Source organism: Mixophyes fleayi, chromosome 8 (assembly GCF_038048845.1).
Source record: "Mixophyes fleayi isolate aMixFle1 chromosome 8, aMixFle1.hap1, whole genome shotgun sequence".
In the NCBI taxonomy this organism is placed as follows: Eukaryota; Metazoa; Chordata; class Amphibia; order Anura; family Limnodynastidae; genus Mixophyes; species Mixophyes fleayi.
Window position 1 is genome coordinate 6,533,731 of NC_134409.1, and position 20,079 is coordinate 6,553,809.

General features: G+C 40.4%; 1 protein-coding gene across 14 annotated transcripts in view; it reads right to left on the reverse strand.

The window, feature by feature from the left end:
* Nucleotides 1-20,079, reverse strand: part of DAB1 (DAB adaptor protein 1) — a 540,644-nt gene that overhangs the window by 296,739 nt on the left and 223,826 nt on the right. For 12 of the 14 annotated variants that reach the window (XM_075181738.1, XM_075181753.1, XM_075181748.1 and 9 more), the window contains exon 3: nucleotides 8,474-8,542. The gene's annotated coding sequence lies outside the window, so the exon portion shown is untranslated. The remainder of the gene's footprint in view (nucleotides 1-8,473; nucleotides 8,543-20,079) is intronic. The other 2 variants (XM_075181742.1, XM_075181737.1) reach the window with 1 other exon arrangement.

Genomic DNA, 20,079 nt, shown 5'->3' on the forward strand with positions numbered 1-20,079 from the left:
CACAAGTGGCAATTTGGGGGCTATTTGTCTGTCCAGCGATATCTCAGCATGTATTCATTTCCCGCAATGACCAAGGCACTTTAGTTACTGCCCGGCTAGGCAAAAATACAGTTTGTCACCGTTAGTGTGGAACTAAAAATCTAATCAACACATTATGGCCATTATATATTAATCCTGGATATATTCCTTCGTTACAAGTACTTGATCTTCTTAGAAGTGTTCAATTTCAAACGCACTCATTTATTGAGTAATTATTTCATATTTTCTCTGCATGAACATAATAATCAATTACTAAATCATATATTATTGCAAATTAAGAAATGCTATAATTTCAACGGCTGCATCCATCAGTCCTTACTAAATCTATTTATAAACTAAAACTCAATAATTACTTGTACAGATAATCTACCTTGACTTTTCAAATATGCCCATAACAAATGTTCCAGATCCAATTACATTTTACATAATGAATGATTAATGAATAATAACCTGTACATTACCTCCGCCACTTGCGCCCTACAGAACTGTTGATATATTGTTTTCGTACTGTAATTATTTTATGAATATGCATGAGATTAGCTTTAGGTCCTAATTGCTAATATAATTTATACCGAAGAACCGGGGGATATAAAATGCTGGATATTAAAAGTCTCAATTGCATTTATAAGTTTAATGTAATCGCTGTTAATCTTACATCGCCGGTCCCTAATGAGGATGGGTTACCAAACGAACAGGGGGTTAGCTTTGTGGCACAAGTTTTGGGCTAAACATCACTGAAACTGTTTCTTATTGTGATATAGAACATTCCTTGTAAATAGTTTGGAATTAATTTGAAATAATGGCAGCAATATATACCTGAGATAATATTATTTAACTATAGTGGCACAAAAGAAGGCACCAAGCCTAGAAACTTTAATTTTGCTATATTGTGGTAGAGGCTGAACTAAATCTGTTGGTTGTCAGAAGACCTACGTTTAAACTGGACATTATTTGTTAGTTGCTTATGGCTTGCTACCATTTATCTGAGAAAATCTCTCCCACATCCCTAGTTCCTAGTTTGGGTTAAGTAACGAAAGTTTTAAATATTTGTTTCAGGAAATGTATTTTTTAATGTTGATCAAATGCACTGTGTAACGTTTTGTTTGCAAAATACAATTTTAATGATATATGCCTACGTTGTGGGTTTTGGAAGTTCATACTATCTAAAGATGACCTTGTAATTACATTCCTCCCAAATTTTTAAGTTTAGGAATTGTTACAAAGCATGCGTGCACAAGCCTCGAACCCTTCTTTCTTGTCTTTTTGATAGATTATGAAAAGTACATCTTTGACAGGCACAAAGTGTTGCCAAAGTGGGCGTGTCCTGTCCTGGCCAATGGGTGTGTTCTGCTCCACTGAAGGGTGTGTCTATTATTATTTATATGATAAGTTATCATTCCAACAACTTCTGCACTTTGTCATTGTTAGTTATTTTTCTCTCTTCTCTTACCCACATTTACATCATCTATTTTGCAGCCCCCTTTTCTCAGAGATGCACTGTTTGCTCAGATAAATTTCACCTGAACACCCCCCACCCCCGGCAGAAACATTCACCCCCTTGCACCCAACTGCCCCCTCCTTTTGTAAAGACTACCCTCTACATAGACAAAACGAGGGGGGGGGGGGTTCCTAGTGCCTGGAAACCCCCTCCAAGCCTGGGATACTGTATAATTGAGGTGGCTGGACCCTGCCCCCGCTTCACACGGCTCTGCTTCAAAAGAGAGAGCTGTGTGCACCTAACAGTAGTGCACGCAGCATTGCCCATGTATATTATGGGGATAGGAAGAGTTGGAGAGCAGCCAAGCACTGTCTAAAATTATAGCCACGCCCCCATGCATGCTGGTCACGCCCACTGGCTGCGTGGTGTGGAAACCCCCCTCTTCAAACCCTACGTTTGCCCCTGCTCTGGCAATGAAATTCTCTTTTACACAGATATCCCTCTCCCCTTTCTTAGCGTGTCTTCCTTTGCTGGTCATCACGCATAAGCGCAGCCAGAGCACTTTCCCAATGTATAGCTACGGATGTCTGGTTCCGCAATGGTCGCCGGGTTCTTCTGACAGCTGTTATGTTTTTACGACGTGCGCCTAACGATGGCGCACATGCGCAGACAGCACTCAAGGTCCTCCCCACAAGTCAGGGAGCGTTGTTCACCCTCCAGGGAGTCAGGAAGGTCTCCAAAAATTTCCGGGAGTCTACTGAACATTCCGGGAGAGTAGACTTGTGTTTTGTGTGGTCACGCTGAACAGCGCGCACTGCTATATCTCCATGTCTGTGATACGATCGGAGTGTGCCACACTCCCAGTCGGAGGAATGGGTGATTCCTGCCCCCCACACCTCTGCCTCTGCTAAGGTAAGAATCTGCGGGCAGTGAGGGGCAAGGGGGAGGTGCTGTATCAGAGAGGGGGGGGGGCTGCTTAGAGTGTCTCCAGAGCTTTTACCAATCCTGCATTTGTTGTACTCTATAGCAGCCAATCAGAATCTACCTGTCATTTTCCTAGTGCATGAATGGAGGTTTGCCTCAGAGTCGCCCGTTTCACAGAAGTGTCAACTTTCTGCAATACAATCTACCAGTTCCGCTTCCGCTTCCGCTGCGCCATTCTGCACTGTTTGCAAATTTGCATTTTGCAGAATTTATAGTCTATAAATCAAGCTCAGTGATCCCTGCATTCTGCCGTGTGGGGCGCTTAGGGCTAATCAAGGAGAATTCCTGGCGGAACAAAAATGACAGGGGTATTCCAAAACTGAATACCTGAGGCCAAATTCTGAAAGGAAAATGTGAGAAATATGGCAGCGAAATCCATGCAACCCCAGGTTGTTCATTATATCCTCAATCTACCAGGAATTACTGACAGGCAATTCAGCAGACAGTCCCTGAGGACCTCGCATGACATCCATTCATTGACTGCTGGAAAAAACTACATATTCCGTCAGTCCAGGGGTCGCTTGGATTGATGGGAGCGAGGATAAAAGACTGCGTGGAGCGGCCATCTTCCTCTTTTGGCGGGACCTCTGCAGGCTCGAGCACAAGTTGTATTGGATAACGTAACGGTAGGAGCGAGGCCTTAATGAACCATTCATCATATCTTTAAGGCACTTTCAGGTATTAGTTGCAGCAGACAAGGAGTGAACACATAGTGCTCACATCTACTGCATTTATTGAACAAATAAAAAACAAAAATAAGACTTTATTAACTTTCCTGCAAGAGAAGCGCAGAGGGAGAACCATTGTCCGATACATAAAAAGACTCCTCAGCACTTTCTCTTACACAGAACAGGTCCCTGAAGATGGATTCACTTTCCTTTCCTTTCTGATTTGATAGAAGATCCATGTTTTCTCCAAGACACTAACAATCCTATGTAGAGTCATGTTCTACCAGCCACAGACATAAAAAGGTGAAAATAATTGGATATTTGTCCTCCCCTTGAGCTTCTCCAAACTGGTCATATTTTCATGTTCTGAGGTTTATTTTCCTTTGTGAAAACATGGGGGATAATTACTGAAGCCAACAGGAAGGACGGCTCACTGCTTCCTGATTAGGGGAACCCCTTAGACATGACCTGCTGGGACTATTAAGGACTAAAGAATCCTTAAACTAAATACAAAATATCCATAGAGAATAGAAAATCTGAACAAACCACAACTCCAGGGGGAGCCGACCGTTACCCCAGGTGATACTGGATAGCGTTTCATATATTAAAATCAGTAAAAAAGGCATTTCAGTCCACTAGGACCCAGTAATAACCTCATTTTGGGCATCATACCTCCCAACTTTTAGCTCTTACTAATCAGTACGGCGGCAGCTGCTCGTGTGCAAGAATGGAGCGTTGGCCCGGTAATCAGGAGCACACCTTGGAGGCGCTGAGCTGCTTACACCCTTCCCCCTGCCTCTACCATAAATCATACTTGCCAACTCTCCCTGAATGTCAGGGAGACTCCCTGAAATAGGGGTGATCTCCCTCACTCCCTGAAGAGTCCGGCATTCTCCCTGATGCTGAGCCAGTACAAGACGTGGTTGGCTTCGCCATCTGTGGCATGATGACACAGTTCAGAAATTGTGTCCTATGTCCATGTATTGATGCCTATGGAGGTGGCCATTTTCATGGAGACCGAGATTTAATCAAAGACTGACAGGTAAGACAACATGACTTCAGTAATGGAGACAGAAATGTAAAAGACACTTCAGTCTCAAGAGATTCATTAGCTGCTTTTCTTTAACGCATAGTTGCCTACGACTCCCGCATTTCTGGGAGACCTCCCAGGAGAGCAGGGCAACCTCCTGATTCTCGCCCCGTAATAGATAAGTGGCTGGGGGGGGCTTAATGACGCAACTATCGCGTCCTTTTAGACCCGCCCCCTGCAGTAATTGGCCAAAATTGTGAAAATTGTTTAGGGGTGGGGCCAAAATGATGCGATTCGTCAAGCCACGCCCCGCACACCCACCTCCCCCAGGATCTCCCTGAAGCCAACGAGGAAAAGTTGGCAAGTATGCCACAAAAACCCCACTTCAATGCCACGTCATTGATATTTGCTGTATTGGCAGGGCAGCCATCCCCCAACTGTACTGGAATCGGGTCAAAAGTTCTGATCCGCGGGACAAGATGCAAGTAGAGGAGATTTTGTTGTAGGAATCAAGAGACAGGGCTGTAAGTAGGCAGATAGGGAATCATATTGGGACTGTCCTTTCTAAATCAACACATTTATGAGGTAGGTGTGTATCGTTCCTAGTGATTTTATTAGCTTAATCCTCATCTGTTGTGATTCAGCCCACAAGACAGCCACCACCACTGTTTAAAGGTGACCGGTACACTTATGTAGACTACAAGCTTCTCTTTGATGTGTAAATGCACAAAACCTTACTCCCTTTGCCTTAGTTTATCTTCTGCTATGGATTTTATTGTACATCCGGGCTCTATCATCCGCTCCCTATCATCCGCTCCGTCTCTGTGTTATATTAGAGACTGACGTCGGCCTGTGTCGTCCCGATGTTCAAAACGCAGCGACAGAATAAAATGTAATAAGATTTCTGTCAGAGCTGAGTGACACATTTACACTTCCTATTAATGTTCTCACATGGAGAACCTGTGTATAGTAACACAAGTAATATCTCTGAGGGAAATGGTAGATCAGATTTCATCCATGGAATTAGAGGTAGGCAACCTGCAACTCTCCAGCTGTTGTGGAACTACAAGTCCCAGCGTGCCCTGGGTTACATCATAACAGCACCTGAACATTGCAACATTCCTGGGCAAGAAAAAAAGTGTCAAAAATGACCATATCCTATCTCCGCCCAATGCATAACATTGGTAGGCGAGGTCCTGCCCCCAAATGTGTAAGCCACGCCCCTTTCAGCTGCCGAAAATTAGGACAGTTCATCAAAATGTATGATTGTCAACATTCCCAACTGTAAAAAATTATTAAAAAAAGATAGGCCACACACTCACCCACTGAACCGCTTTCAAATCTGACCAAACTGCGCCCATTTTGTTTGAGAATATGCCCCTTTCAGATGTAAAAATTGACGTTCTTTGGAACAATTGGGACTGCTGGCCGCTATGTAGAGTCCTTTGTTTATAACTTATATTGTACAATGAGAATGTTTCATTATTCATATCAGTCCCTGTCCCAACAGAGCTTACAATCTAATTCCCGATCACAGAGGGACTTTCAGGACAATTTAGTTAGAAGCCAATTAACCTACCGGTCGGGTGAGAATTGGACCTGAAGCACAGGACTGTGAGGCAGCAATGCTAAGCACTGTGCCACCCTCCCTTTAGCGCACGTAAAGAAGCATTGCAGACTGCACTTTTTTGTGGGGGGGAATCACCCTTCATAGGGATCACTGGCTACACTGCAATTAGCACCAAACCATAGTAACCAATCAGACACTTCCTTTCATTGTGTAACTTACACTGGACAGATTAAAGCTAATTGCTGATTGGTTGCTGTGGTTCAATGCAAATATTGTCCCTAAATACGATGTTAGTAACATTGTATATGGCCCCTTCTCAGCTCTCCTCATCCTCCCTGTATAAATATCACATAAAGCTGACTGCGTTTTATATAACGTCCTTACTCCTCTCTAGGTATGTATAAAAAAATAGCACTAGAAAATAAAAGAAAAGGGATGAAATGGGAAAATATATAGTAGCAGTTATAAATGTGTGCTGGGAAATACTGATCTCTGGGTCTCCTGTATGAGACAGCGGATGTACCTGAGCTGAATGTTAAATCATTTATTTGAGGTAACTGGGTTCTATTCTCTATCATCAGCTATGAAGATGTCTAAGGAACGTACCACCCACAAACTCTTCAATACTATAATTTGCATATAATAGTAGGTGTTTACATCTAGCTTGACGACTTTTGCTGAACTGTAAGTATCAATATGTATGATCTCTGCAGTAACTGTATCCCCAGCTGAGAAGTCTTAACCTGTGTACACACCTATGTAATCTTACTTCAGATGCAATTTCTGTAACGATTTCACCAACGACTGAAAGTCCCGATGATCACGCAGATTCCTGTGTACACACCTACACGATTTACCTTCAGATCTGTGATCTTCATCTCTCATAACCATCTGCTGAGAAGATCCTGACTCTGTACACTGTACAGATATCTGCCTACACTGCTGGTGGTGTGTGTGTACACACTGCCACATTTACCTGACATCGTTCCATCGTTGAGCATGATATTTAGGATGTTTAGAAAAACAAATCAACAGATGCCATGTGGTTTGGTACAATAATACATGATTGTGGGAGTGTACACACTTATGTGATATCTGACCAAACTGTTGTGAATCGTGCGATCTGCGCCATAGTGGCATAGGTGTGTGCCAAGCTTAAATATCAGTATATAGTCCCAGGAGAACTCAGCTGCACTGGGAACAGTGATCTATGGATCAGTATGAGGATCGTACAGTCAGTCCTCATGGCAATGACTTTAAATGCTGCATGGCCGATGGTGAAGCAAGTTTGCAATTTTGGTCCAACCAGTGTTTAAAGTCTCAACTATGACATCACAGTCCTCACTAGTCATCATGACGTCACTAACCAGACCGCCCACTGATACTAACAGGCAGATACGGGCTTCTGGCAAACGCCGGATACCCCTGGAAAATATTATACATAGACAATTTCATCTTATTGGCATCTCGCTCCCCTCTCCCCAGAGCTGAGTCTCTCTTTCAGCTTTCTTACTTCTTAGCTGCCTTTGAATACACAATTAGGGCCTGATTCATTAAGGAACTTAAATTAAGAAGTTTCTTATTTCAGTCTCCTGGACAAAACCATGTTACAATGCAAGGGGTGCAAATTAGTTTTCTGTTTTGCACATAAGTTGGGGCAGCACAGTGGCCTGGTGGTTAGCACTTCTGCCTCACAGCACTGGGGTCATGAGTTCGATTCCCGACCATGGCCTTATCTGTGTGGAGTTTATATGTTCTCCCTGTGTTTGCGTGGATTTCCTCCGGGTGCTCCGGTTTCCTCCCACACTCCAAAAACAAACTGGTAGGTTAATTGGCTGCTATCAAAATTGACCCTAGTCTCTCCCTGTCTGTGTCTGTCTGTGAGTGTGTGTCTATAGTAGGGAATTTAGACTGTAAGCTCCAATGGGGCAGGGACTGATGTGAATGAGTTCTATGTACAGCACTGCGGAAATAGTGGCGCTATATAAATAAATTATGATGATAAGTTAAATACTGTCTGTTTTTTCATGTAGCACACAAATACTTGATAGATTATTTGTACACTGAAATTTAAAGTTGATATTTGTGTGCTACATGAAAAAACAGTCAGTATTTAACTTATGTGCAAAACAGAATACTAATTTGCACCCCTTGCATTGTAACATGTTTTTTTTCCAGGAGACTTAAATAAGAAACTTCTTAATTTAAGTTCCTTAATGTCTTACTGTCTAATTAAAGCTCATGTTGAGATAAATAATAAAAAAGAAAAGTTTTAATTTGATTTAAACACAGAACTATTTTGAAATATATATTTGGAGATTTTTTTTCAAGATAAATCAGGTTATTTGCCAAAATAGGGTTTTTAAATGGAGTACTGTGTAAATTATTTATTGCATTGTACCCGTTGACCCAACCTCAGGATGTTACACAGGGTACTATAGAGAGATGGAGGCACATTAGGGATCACTGATCCCTATAAAAAGTCCCTTTTCTTTTTCTAATGCATCCAGGGTTGCCCTGCCTAGGACGAAGTTGTCCGGTCACACCGTCACCGGCCCTAATCTCTCCATCTACCAGCCGAAAAGGACTTAATGGTTGAATTAAAACCGCCCGCTTGCATTGGTGCAAGTATGAAATATCCCATTACATGCTGTGAAAGTCATTTTCTGCAAATATAAATCATGAAAAGCAAAACCCTATGTTGGCTATAACGCAGCCATTATATATAACACAAAAATAAATACCTGGGAAAGTGTCCACATGTCTTCTTAGCAGAGGGTTATATCCAAATCAAACACACCAACTCTTCTTTACTGCCGGAAGAAAGGGCTTTTATTAGATCTTGCAAATTAAAATTCAGTTTCATATATTTTGGACACACATATGAACAAAAATAGTTTTATTGGACAATTAAGCTATAATAAGTCCATAGACATTGTGTAATATTTCATTACATTCTTATATTGTATACAAATCTGTTAGTGTGACTTTAGTATTTACTATCATTGTCAAGCTGCATCTCTCCGCTATGGTGGGGCGTAAGCATACATCTAGCGCAAATACTACTCAAGTCAACTTATACAGATGATAAGTACGCTTTTCCCCGCATGCGTCTTTAACTACGTAAGATTGTTGCACAGATGCTTCAAGATCAGCCGGCTGTACTGTAGATTTCTGAAGAAATTGCTGTAGGCTGGGTACACACTACAGGGATTTCACCTGATTATCGGGCCAATCACATGATAAACGACCGTTTTGCTCGATATCGCATTAGTGTGTACACTCCAACAAAGGGAGATTAACCTCTCACAGGTAAAACGTCCACAGGTGAGGTACACGCAGTCCAGAACAGCGGCCCCTCTGGTGGAACGGAGGAACTGCATGCCACACATGCTTAGTGAACAGCCCCTATGTAACAGTCCACAACTCAGTTTAATACCAGGGGTTATTGTTCACTTAATACAAAGTCACATATTTCTAAAAAAAAAAAAAGAAAAATAACATATTTAAATCTAAGGTCCTTAAAATGAGGAAGAAAACGTGTTTGTAGGAAAAGTTAACAACACTATTTCTTTATAGAAGCTGTAAATCAGTCCAAGTTAGACAATCCTCAGGCTAAAACAGATAATAAAAAGATAAATTATGTTCTGTGTCTTCCTTAACCTCGTAAAATAAGGACTCGGTTGTAAGAGTAGTAAAAGATGAATTGTACATTTGGAATAAAGGGTAATTAGATGGATTTCGACACCATAATTCATTTTATCACACGTTTTTTTTTAGAGACCCTAAGTTCTGTTTTACACAGTTCGGTGATGAGATAAAGCGATCTATCAGTGTATAATATGTCCAGGACTAGGAAGCTTGAAGGACGGATCTGAGGAAAGAATTTGCAGCTGTTAAATAATTTATTGCACAACTCAGTATAAACTAGAGATGCTCAGGCTCGGATCCTCGAGAACCGAACACACCCGAACTTAGGGGATCCGAGTATCGAGTCGGCTTGGTACTGTCGCGTGCCCTCGGAATCGAAAACGAGGCAAAACGTCATTGTGACTTGCCGGATCTCGGATCTCGCGAGTTTTGGATTCCTTTTTAAGATCCAAAATAACGGAGGGTGGGAGGGAGGGCAGACCCCCATTTTTCTTTTCTGCCACTGCTGTCAATGTGTCCTAGATGTGCTAGGAACTGCCGTGTGTTTGTGTCATTGCTCTGTCGCTTACCATCCAGCCAGGTCGCAGCAGTATTTGTCAGAAAGTGTATGAAAATAATATTGTGATCTGTGAGGGGGTCAAAATTCACTGCAAATGACTTGAAATTAGTGTTATTGAGGTTAATAATAATGTAGGAACAAAAAAAGAACAAAAATATGTGAATTTAGCATATTTTAGGATTTTTTTCTAAAAAATTCAAAACCAAAACACACGAGGGTGGTTTTGCCAAAACCAAAACAGGAAGCTAATCCAGATCCAAAACCAAAACCACTTCACGGGGGTCAGTGAGCATCTCTAGTATAAACGCATTTTTTACCATTTTACCATTCAGGCAAACAAATACTTAACCAGGGTAAGAAATAAAGAGTATTATGGTTATCTTATATACTTATTGTTCTGTCTCCTGGTTCTTATCAACCTCTGATTGTCCCATGAAAAATAATTGAAGAGGAGTTGTTGGATAGTTGGTCATATGTATGTGTGGTACATAGTTCACTCTTCATGCAGCGCCGGCATGACATGCAAACACAGTAATAATATTAATACCTTTCTGTAGTTAACGCACAACTTCTTAGTTTATTTTAAAACAAGATTACGTAGGGAAGTCAGATATAGTCCGGGCAGGGTCTAATCATCTGGAAGAATCTCACGTCGGACTCCTCATTCCATTTACAAACTAACATTTCTATAAGAGTAGTAATGACCTATATGGAGAATTAATAATTTGTAAATACAATGATGATTTAACTACTAGTTACATTTATGCAAAACATTAATAAATCCCTGATATAATTGCTTCTCCCCAAAATATTCTGCCTGTTGACTTTCTTTTAGACTCTACTTAAGCACCTCCCCTAATGGAGACTACGTGAACCTCCTTAAATTATAAATCCCTCCCCTTACCTTGAACAGCACTTTGATACTCTCTCCTCCAATCAGCATCCGGCTTTAACTTACAGCCGCCATGTCAGATCCCTCCAGCTACAGAGATAGTCAAGGTAAGGAAGGTAGGGGAACCTCACCAAAGTACTCATTGAGGGAAGAACAAAACCACTTTAATAACACTGGAGCTTTCTTACTTGGGGTCTAGAGTTCCTCCTGATACCTTCAATAGTCCAGGAGGCGCTTGTCAGTCCTGCTGAGGCGGATCTTTCCTCAAACAGGCGGTGTCTTGTCAATGCCCCAGCTTTGCAAACTTACAATTTGCAATGGAAATGAGGAGAACATTGCTCGACCTCTACAGTAACTGGGCGGACTGACGAGATTAGGAGGAACGCAGGGCACCGGTAAGTAATCATCTTTACCACCACCCAAAACTGAATTTTGCTTTCAGAAGTTACCCTTTAAGCCACACGGATGTTTTTCTCTGATGTTTTGATCATGCTGGAGCAAGGGACAACACAGGGAAAGACACATTCATTATTTCACTCTCCTACATGCTCCAATACTGAATTAAAGCACCCCAAAAATGCCATTGAGGGGTCATAACTCTACACAAACAGTGCTAACCCTGTTGGATTCAATGGAATGTATTGTTATAAGTCAGTTCCAGATGAATAAACAGTGGAGCTGGGCGGAGATGAGAGATAAGATATAGATAAGCAGATAGAGTTTGCCAAGTGGAGTTATTAAAGTCCCCATGGGCTGATGGCTTCTAGATGCATAATTGAGTAAGAAATGATGTGGGATGATTGCTGCCGTCAAAGGTCAAAATATTTTAGAAGGGTCTGGATGCCAGTAGAGACGACCAGATGCATAACGGCTTAATCAAGTGTAATGTTGGGTCATCCAGAAAGCACTTAGGCTCGGAAGCGTTAAGAATCCCTGACACAGAAAAGTTATTGTAAACTCAATTCCTAAAAAGGAGAATAAAATTCCAGCCACAGTCCCGGAGGTTCTGCCAAAAAAAATTAAAGGAGGAAGTGTCACCTCTTATCTTCATTAATTGAGAGATTGATGGCGATCTGCTGCTAAGTCCCTCAGTTACGTCTTCTTTAGCTGCAATTTATAAGTTTCTGCCAATGTATGGAATCTTTTGTGATTCATTTTATGGTGTCTCACGGAGCCGTAACTTGAATTGTTAGCGCTTGGGGCGAGAAGCAAAACTGCCACGACCCCTTAGACCTCAATTTTAGCCAAATGAACCTAAAATATTCATAAACTGCGCCCCCACCCCCCTTCAGTGTTGCACCCTGGACGGCTGCCCCTCACGCACTGCCCTATTTTCGGCCCTGTTGTCTTACATCTTAGTAAGATAAGATTCCAAAACTCTACACTAAGTATTGCTCTTGGTGGGGTACAGCGCCCCGTAACATCTTTCAGTCAGTGGATTAAGATCTTCACAAACACAAACAGCAGCGGTGATTAATAAAATATATGACAAACTTTGGGTATATTTACAAATAAGAAAACTTTCATTCCATTAATTAATAAGAGCCTGAATATTTCTATGACTTGATGTTTCATTTTGGTTTGAATGAGCGCAGTGAGCAGGAAATTGATGCCAGTTTTTCACCACACAATGTACAGATGTACCGTATACGTGTGGAATGTACCTTAAAATGTACCATAGTTTTTGACAAACAATAACATGCAGAACAGGAATGATCAGAGATGTAAAGCCATAACAATGTATCGTATTTACCGACAAACATCATTTTACCAATACGTTATGTGCCACGGAAATGCCCTAAAGTGAACATTGCGGAATCTAGGTGAAGAAGGACTATAAACTTATATATTTTCCCCTTGAATTTGTTCATTGTAAACATTAAGGGATGGTTATACACAATATTATACAATAGTCTTTGCCTAATTTCTAGGATTTTACAACTAACTCAGCTCTCCAGATTCTACCATTCAGTATAGGTGCCATTGTTACTCTTCCTTATAAACGCATTATCTCCATCCAATGCTACCTCGTCAATTTTTTGGAGATGTGATAATCCTCTCACAATACAATAAGTGGTGGGCGTGGCCCAGTGTCAAGGGCTAAGTGTGACATCATTGTGGGGTGGGTATGACATCACAGGGAGCGTGGTCAGATCCAGAAAAAGCATTTTGCTGAGCCCCACAGGCAGCATGTAATGTGATGTCTCTGGCATTATCGCATTTTATAGTTTTTTGCAATTATCAGGAATGTTTATATGAAAATCATGTTCTATTTATAAATAAAATATATTTACTTTATTTTAGTTAAAAATATAACTTATGTTTTTTACACATTCCATTACTCCAATATATTTAAATATTTATTTATTTTTTAAATAAATATGTATGGGAGCTGCCAATTCATTAGCTTCATAGAAAATGAGAGGTAATAGAAAGACTCTGACTGACTACTGCCCCCTAGTGGTGAGATCCTTACACAGATGGCATGAAATTCGTATTGATCTGTAAAACAAGCAGCGCCTGATTTATTAATGAACGTAAATGTTGATACGTGCTGTATTTTGCACGAAATTGGCCTGCACATGCCAAGAACCGAACCATAACATCCTAATAAATGTATTTTATGGGGGGCAATGAAAATACAACTTTTTTGTCTGTTTTCTCAACACCCAAATACTTGACAGCTGATTTGTACACTGAAATGTAAAGTTGATATTTGTGTTCTACATGAAAAAACAGTCAGTATTTAACTTATGTGCAAAATAATAAACTCATGTACACCCCTTGCATTGAATCATGGTTTTGTCCAGAAAACTTAAGTAAGAAAACTTACTCAAATTATTGCCTAAGTTCCTTAATGAATCAGGCCCTATATTATTAACAGGTGACAATAATCAAATACTTTTTTATCTGTGCGTTCTGCTGAAACTTTATATTCCACATATGTATGGACATATCCTGCAGTGTATTGTCTGTCTAAGCAGAACGTATCTAGACCCATATTCAACAAAAGACGTTTCTTCAGATCCGCTTCTAGATGAATACAGACATGCGTATGTTCAAATTACATGTGTTTGTTTTTTTAAAAAAAAATTATTTTACATTAATTTTAGCATGCCTTAATGAATCAGGTCTGCAATGATTTGTGTATTTGCCAACCATCACAAATTGTCAGTTCCAGGTTTTAAAGATTTATCCATGAAAGTTTCTGTCCTTGTAAATGTCCCGATTTTTCAGTGTTGACCACCTCTCAAATTTAAATCTTATTCTGTTTATTGGAAGCAACTCTCATAATCTGCTCTTATTCTGTAGACTACAAATTAGTGACATTGCGGCATAATTTTTCACAATTCGAGTTTTGCGTCAGAACGGGCTGTTTGCAGAGGTGCAAAATTCTGGCGATACAATCTTCAAATCCCACTTTCACGTTTCGTACTGCTTTCGTAAATTCGCATTTAATGGAATTCATAACCTATGAATACAGCTGGGCCGACCAAGGTCAATTAATTCTGCTGTGTGGTGTTATTTGTCTGGGACAGAGAACTGTTAAAGTCAAAATCTACTGGCAAATCATGGAAACTTTCACGGCTAAATGCGGAACTAGCCGCATATTTTGCAGAACAGTTTTCGAAAATGTCACTCATATCTATTGTGGACTGTGTATGTTAATGTTGATTGGAGAGGAGCATTTATAACACACAAAAAATTACATTAAAATAAAGATCAATAAACATTTTAAACCAATTTCCTCTAAGACTGAACTCTACGTGGCGCTAAGTTAAACTCGTCTGCTCAGCGGCAAATCATTTTTGTTTAAATGTTGCCAATTATGGAACTGTTATGTCTTTATTTTGTTTATTACATTTTGTAAAGAAGTTGTCCTTTTAATGTTCTCTATGTAACTTTATTACGCTGCTGTTATGAAGTCTATAAACTTTTGTACCCTCACTGTAGGCTTCTTTTTCATTTTTTTTCTCCTTCCAGAAAGTTGGACATATTTCGATGCTTCTAGAAATATCCTTTTATGTTTGCGGTAAACTCAGAGACTTTGCGCTAAGCAAATTGGACGTCTGGACTTTCTGCAATAGTTTTTACTGTCACTAATGTGAAAGCTTTAGGCAATAAATGGCTGATTGAGCTAATATTCATACATTGAATTAACTTAGAGTCACATTACATTAGCCGAGTTAATGCTAATGTAAATCGCCCGGCTTCCCCTAGCAGAGAGGATTCAGCGGCGGCAGACACAGCTAATGCCTTCTTTAAATACTGATATTAGCTGCAAACGTCAGGGTTTGTGGTGATAGACACATCATTTGTGTCATGTTACAGGATTGGGTGAATTATGGAGGAGTTTGGGAGAGGAAATGTTTCGCTACAAGCGCTTCTGGAATCTCGCTACCATTGTCCCAGCTAAAGGTAACAGATTATAGCTAAATTGTTCAGTGTCTCTCTCCTCATTTCCATTCCTTGTAGATTCCCACTGTACAATTACTTTTACAGTTAATGGAGACATCCACTCCATTCATCATGTCGGGGGAAAGTGTCTTTGCCGATATTACAATAATATAGAGCCGGGACTTTCTGGACAGTCATATGTTATCCTTCTGGATGGTAACAGGCTGAATGGGGCAGCACAGTGGCTCAGTGTTTAGCACTTCTGCCTCTGTGAGGAGTTTGCATGTTCTCCCCGTGTTTGCGTGGGTTTCCTCCGGGTGCTCTGGTTTCTTCCTCCACACCAAAAACATACTAGAAGGTTAATTGGCTGCTGTTAAATTGACCTTAGTGTGTGTGTGTGTGTGTGTGTGTGTGTGTGTGTGTGTGTGTGTGTGTGTGTGTGTGTGTTAGGGAATTTAGACTGTAAGGGGGCAGGGACTGATGTGAGTGAATTCTCTGTACATCGCTGTGGAATTAGTGGCGCTATATAAATAGATGATGATGATGATTTGCCCAATTATACCTCCCCCCTCATCTATAGAACCATAAAGGTCTAATGCTCGGTACTCACATGCTTCAGCAGATACTTATTCTCGTTGCTGCCGGTAACTGTCACTTCTCTCTGGATAATACTAGTAATTTCAATATAAACTGCTGTGATCAATGGTGCTCATTGGACGGATGCCTTTTCCTATATAGAGTTTCTTGTATTTATTTAAAATTTCTATTTTAGTACAGCGTGAAGCTATTTAGCAAGTCACAGTTTTGTTTTTTTAGTTTTTCGATCTTGTTTTTTTTTAACCAGGTGAAATGATTAAACTTAGTTTATTTGGGCACATTTTAATGAGATATGAGTTCTTAATGTATTAATTTTTATAAACATTAATGCAGAAGTGAGTTTGAAATAGGTGGTGATGAAAACCAAACTGTAGCCAGTTGTTGCACTAGAACAAAAACAGGATAATCTGTAGCCAGTGAGATCACTAGAATGTTCATGGAGCTAGACCAACTTTTAGCCAATCAGAGCATTGTAATATTCATAGGCAACACCAAGGGATAAATGTATCAAGCTGATAGTTTTCCGGTGGGTGTGAAAAACCAATCAGATTCTAGCTATCATTTATTTAGTACACTCTATAAAATGATAGCTAGAATCTGATTGGTTGCTATAGGCGACATCTCCACTTTTCAAACCCGCTGGAAAACTCTCAGCTTGATACATTTACCCCCAAATGTAGCCAATCAGAGCATTGTAATATTCATAGGCCAAGACAAACCTAAAATCAATCAAACCATTGTAACATTCAAAGGGCTTGACCAACCTTTAGCCAATCAGAGCATTGTACAATTCATAAGCAAGACCAACTGTAACCAGTCAGAACGTTGTAATATTCATAGGGCAAGACCAACCTAAATCCAACCAGAGCACGGTAACATTGGTAGGGCTAGACCAACTTAAATCCAATCACAGCATTGTAACATTCATAGTGCAAGACCAACTGTAGCCAATGAGAGCATTGTAACATTCATAGTGCAAGACCAACTGTAGCCATTCAGAGCATTGAACAGTTCATGGGCAAGACCAACTGTAGCCAATGAGAGCATTGTAACATTCATAGGACAAGACCAACTGTAGCCAATCAGAGCATTGTAATATTTACAGAGCTCGACCAGCCATAGCCAACTGCTATAGAATCAGCAGCATATAACCTCAATAAATGTCATAGAACCACCTTGTATCCAATTCCACGCTTATTATAAAAAATATGACAAATATTGGTACAAAATGTTACAAATATATTAGATAATTAAAGTTATGTCTGCACATGATAAAGACTGTTTAATATGATTAATTCCTTTTTTTTGCTCCTTGCAAACATGTTTGTGCCAATATTAAACAACCGTCGGCAATGCCTAGTAATTCTCTGCTTTTTTATGGCTGTTCACTGTTTCCCAAAACTATAAACGTAGAATAATAAATACATCCTGGTCTTATGAAACACAGCATCCACGTGCGTTCTCCAGTAGTGATTTTATTTATAGGGATTTGAAGCCAGTTGCAGATTAGAGCGTTTTCCTGCACTGCTGATTTCATGGTCACCTAGAACCTACAAATTGCACGTTCCTTGAATGAGTCCCTCGATTTGCATAATAGAAAGCTACAGCCTATAACCAAACCTTCTGTCTGCAAAGCAGGGACACGCTGGTGGCTTCTTATCAAGATATAAAGTAATTGAAATTTTTTTATTTGATTAATCCAGAGCTCGATCTCCACGCTGGCAATATATGACCAATAGTTTATTCCTTTATTAAACCTGGGAAATGATTAATTTTGCTTTGATACTGTCCTAACAAATATACACTTCTATAGCAGTCAATTGAAATCCATCTCTGTGTAGCCAATAAAAGGCTGCGTATTTCGGATAACGAAGAGGTCTATTGTTCGAACGAGAGCACCAGTGACACAACTATGATATCCCAGAAAATTGTAAATCGGTTCATTATCATGAGAAACCGGCCATTGATGGGGAACAGAACACAGCTGGTAAGTAAGGAATATATGAAACCATGTTTTGAAGATGAAAACTTATAAAGATATGAGCCGAAGAACACGAGGGTCTATAAAATGGTCGGAGAGAACCCTTCGTCGAGGTATAAAACTCTGCACAATGAGATATCTAAGCTCCGCTTTTATTTCCCAACTTCAAATTTGCTTCGCTGAACATCTTACGCCATAACCTGGGGCAAAACTGTGAGTCTTATTTCCTGGTGCTGAGGCTGCAGCTCTGTGTGCCGTAAATGTGATATCAAATGGTTCTAATCATATACAAAGCAGTGGCTCAAACACATTAATCGTTTGTCAAGCGTTTTATCAGTACATTGAGCACATTTCATGTGGCTTGAGTGCGTTGGAAAAGCATCTTCCAAGTCCAAAAAAGCCCCCTTTCCTCCTAGGTTTTTTTTACATTTCTTTTCAATAAACAAAAACAAAAACGGAGAAATTACATAATGAGGGCCCACGGCCAGTCCAATGTTGGGACTGGTAGCCGTTGGATCCTCTGCATGGTTGGTCGTTGAAAGTTATTCACCAGGGGCCTGATTCATTAAGGATCTTAAATGAAGAGGATCCTTATTTCAGTCTCCGAAAAAACAGTCAGTATTTAACTTATGTGCAAAACAGAACACTCATTTGCACCCCTTGCATTGTAACATGGTTTTGTCCAGGAGACTGAAATAAGGATCCTCTTCATTTAAGATCCTTAATGAATCAGGCCCCAGTTTACTAATCACCAAGGATCTGCAATCACAGTCATAACAACCAATCAGAAACTTGCTTTGCTCGCTTAACTTGAACTTGACAGACACAGAGGACTTTCTGATTGGTTGCTGTGGTTCACCTCAATGCCATGTTCCTTATGACCAGAGACACAGAGGTTATACTGTTCAGACAATTTCCTGCGCTATGAAAGTTACAGAGACGGCTTCACCTGGGCAAGGACTCCTTTGATGTTAGGGAATGACATAATGAGCAGGATTTCTCCACAGTAAGTTTTGTGTAAATTTATAAATGTAGAAAATTTACAAAGCTACAGAGTTACAGAACAGTGTTCTGCCATTATCCTAAGTACTCTCCTGTCGGCCCCCAAACCTACTTGGGTCCCTGTAGCATATTTAATAAATGGAGAACATGGAAAAAGGGAAATATGTAGAAATATCCTCATATTGTACATTGTTGTGTATATGTGGAATGATATGTCTGTATATTGAAGCATTTACCTCACCTGGTTCACAGTCACAAGTTTTGAAGTGGGTGGGGCTCAGGAATGGGGCGGAGTTTGATACTATAAGAGGCGTGGTTTAATTTGTCCCAATTTTCTATTTGGGAATATTGGCAGGTACGTCATCATTTCTTTTACATTCGAGTGAACGGATGGTCTGCATTGTGACGCTTCACAGAAGATGGACAAAAAGCTACTTCACCTCTCCATGAAATGATAATTGTGATAATATGGACCTCCTGCCCCCCCTCATAATTAGATTTATTGGTGGGTTGCTGTGTATCTCCGTGTGACACTGACCTTCCAATCCCATGAAATGCTGTAGATGATTATAAAATGATAACTAAATGTTCAACATCATTAAGAAGTCATGTGAGACCACGACAATCTGAGGTGACTTATAACATCCATATTACCTACAGTTGCTGTTGTGTTATTTCTAGACATCGATTTGGCCTCAGTTGTTCCCAAATAATACAGCGTATTGCCCTTGTCCAAGCTCAGGGGCTGGCAAATTTTAAAGGGGGTGGGGGAGCGAGACTCGACTCAGCAGCCTAATATAAACATTTTAAAGGGAAAAAAACTGCCCCCCAGCCAGCCCCTGTCCAAGCATTACCCATAGACTATAAATTCCACAAAATGCGAATTTACAAATGCACCCCAGAACAGGGGTAGAACTCGGATGTTGTACTCCTGGGACCTCACACCCCTGCAAAACAGCCAATACCCCTGCAAAAATCAATTTCATTTTGCCGCAACTTTGCTCATCTCCAATCGTTCCGGCATTGCAGAAACATGTATACTCCAGCCCGAGATGAAGATGACAGAAGAGCTTTTATAGACGACGGCCGTAAAATCCACATAAACAAAACGAACATCAGCAGCGGTAACATTTCACGGGCGGCTTCTCCTGGTCGTTTCCATTAACATTTGCTTTGGCCTTTGTGGATATAATGCTTGATGCGATTCTCATTATTGCCGGGGATATTGGGGATAAATAAATGTACTAAAGTGGATAGAATTTATTTTACT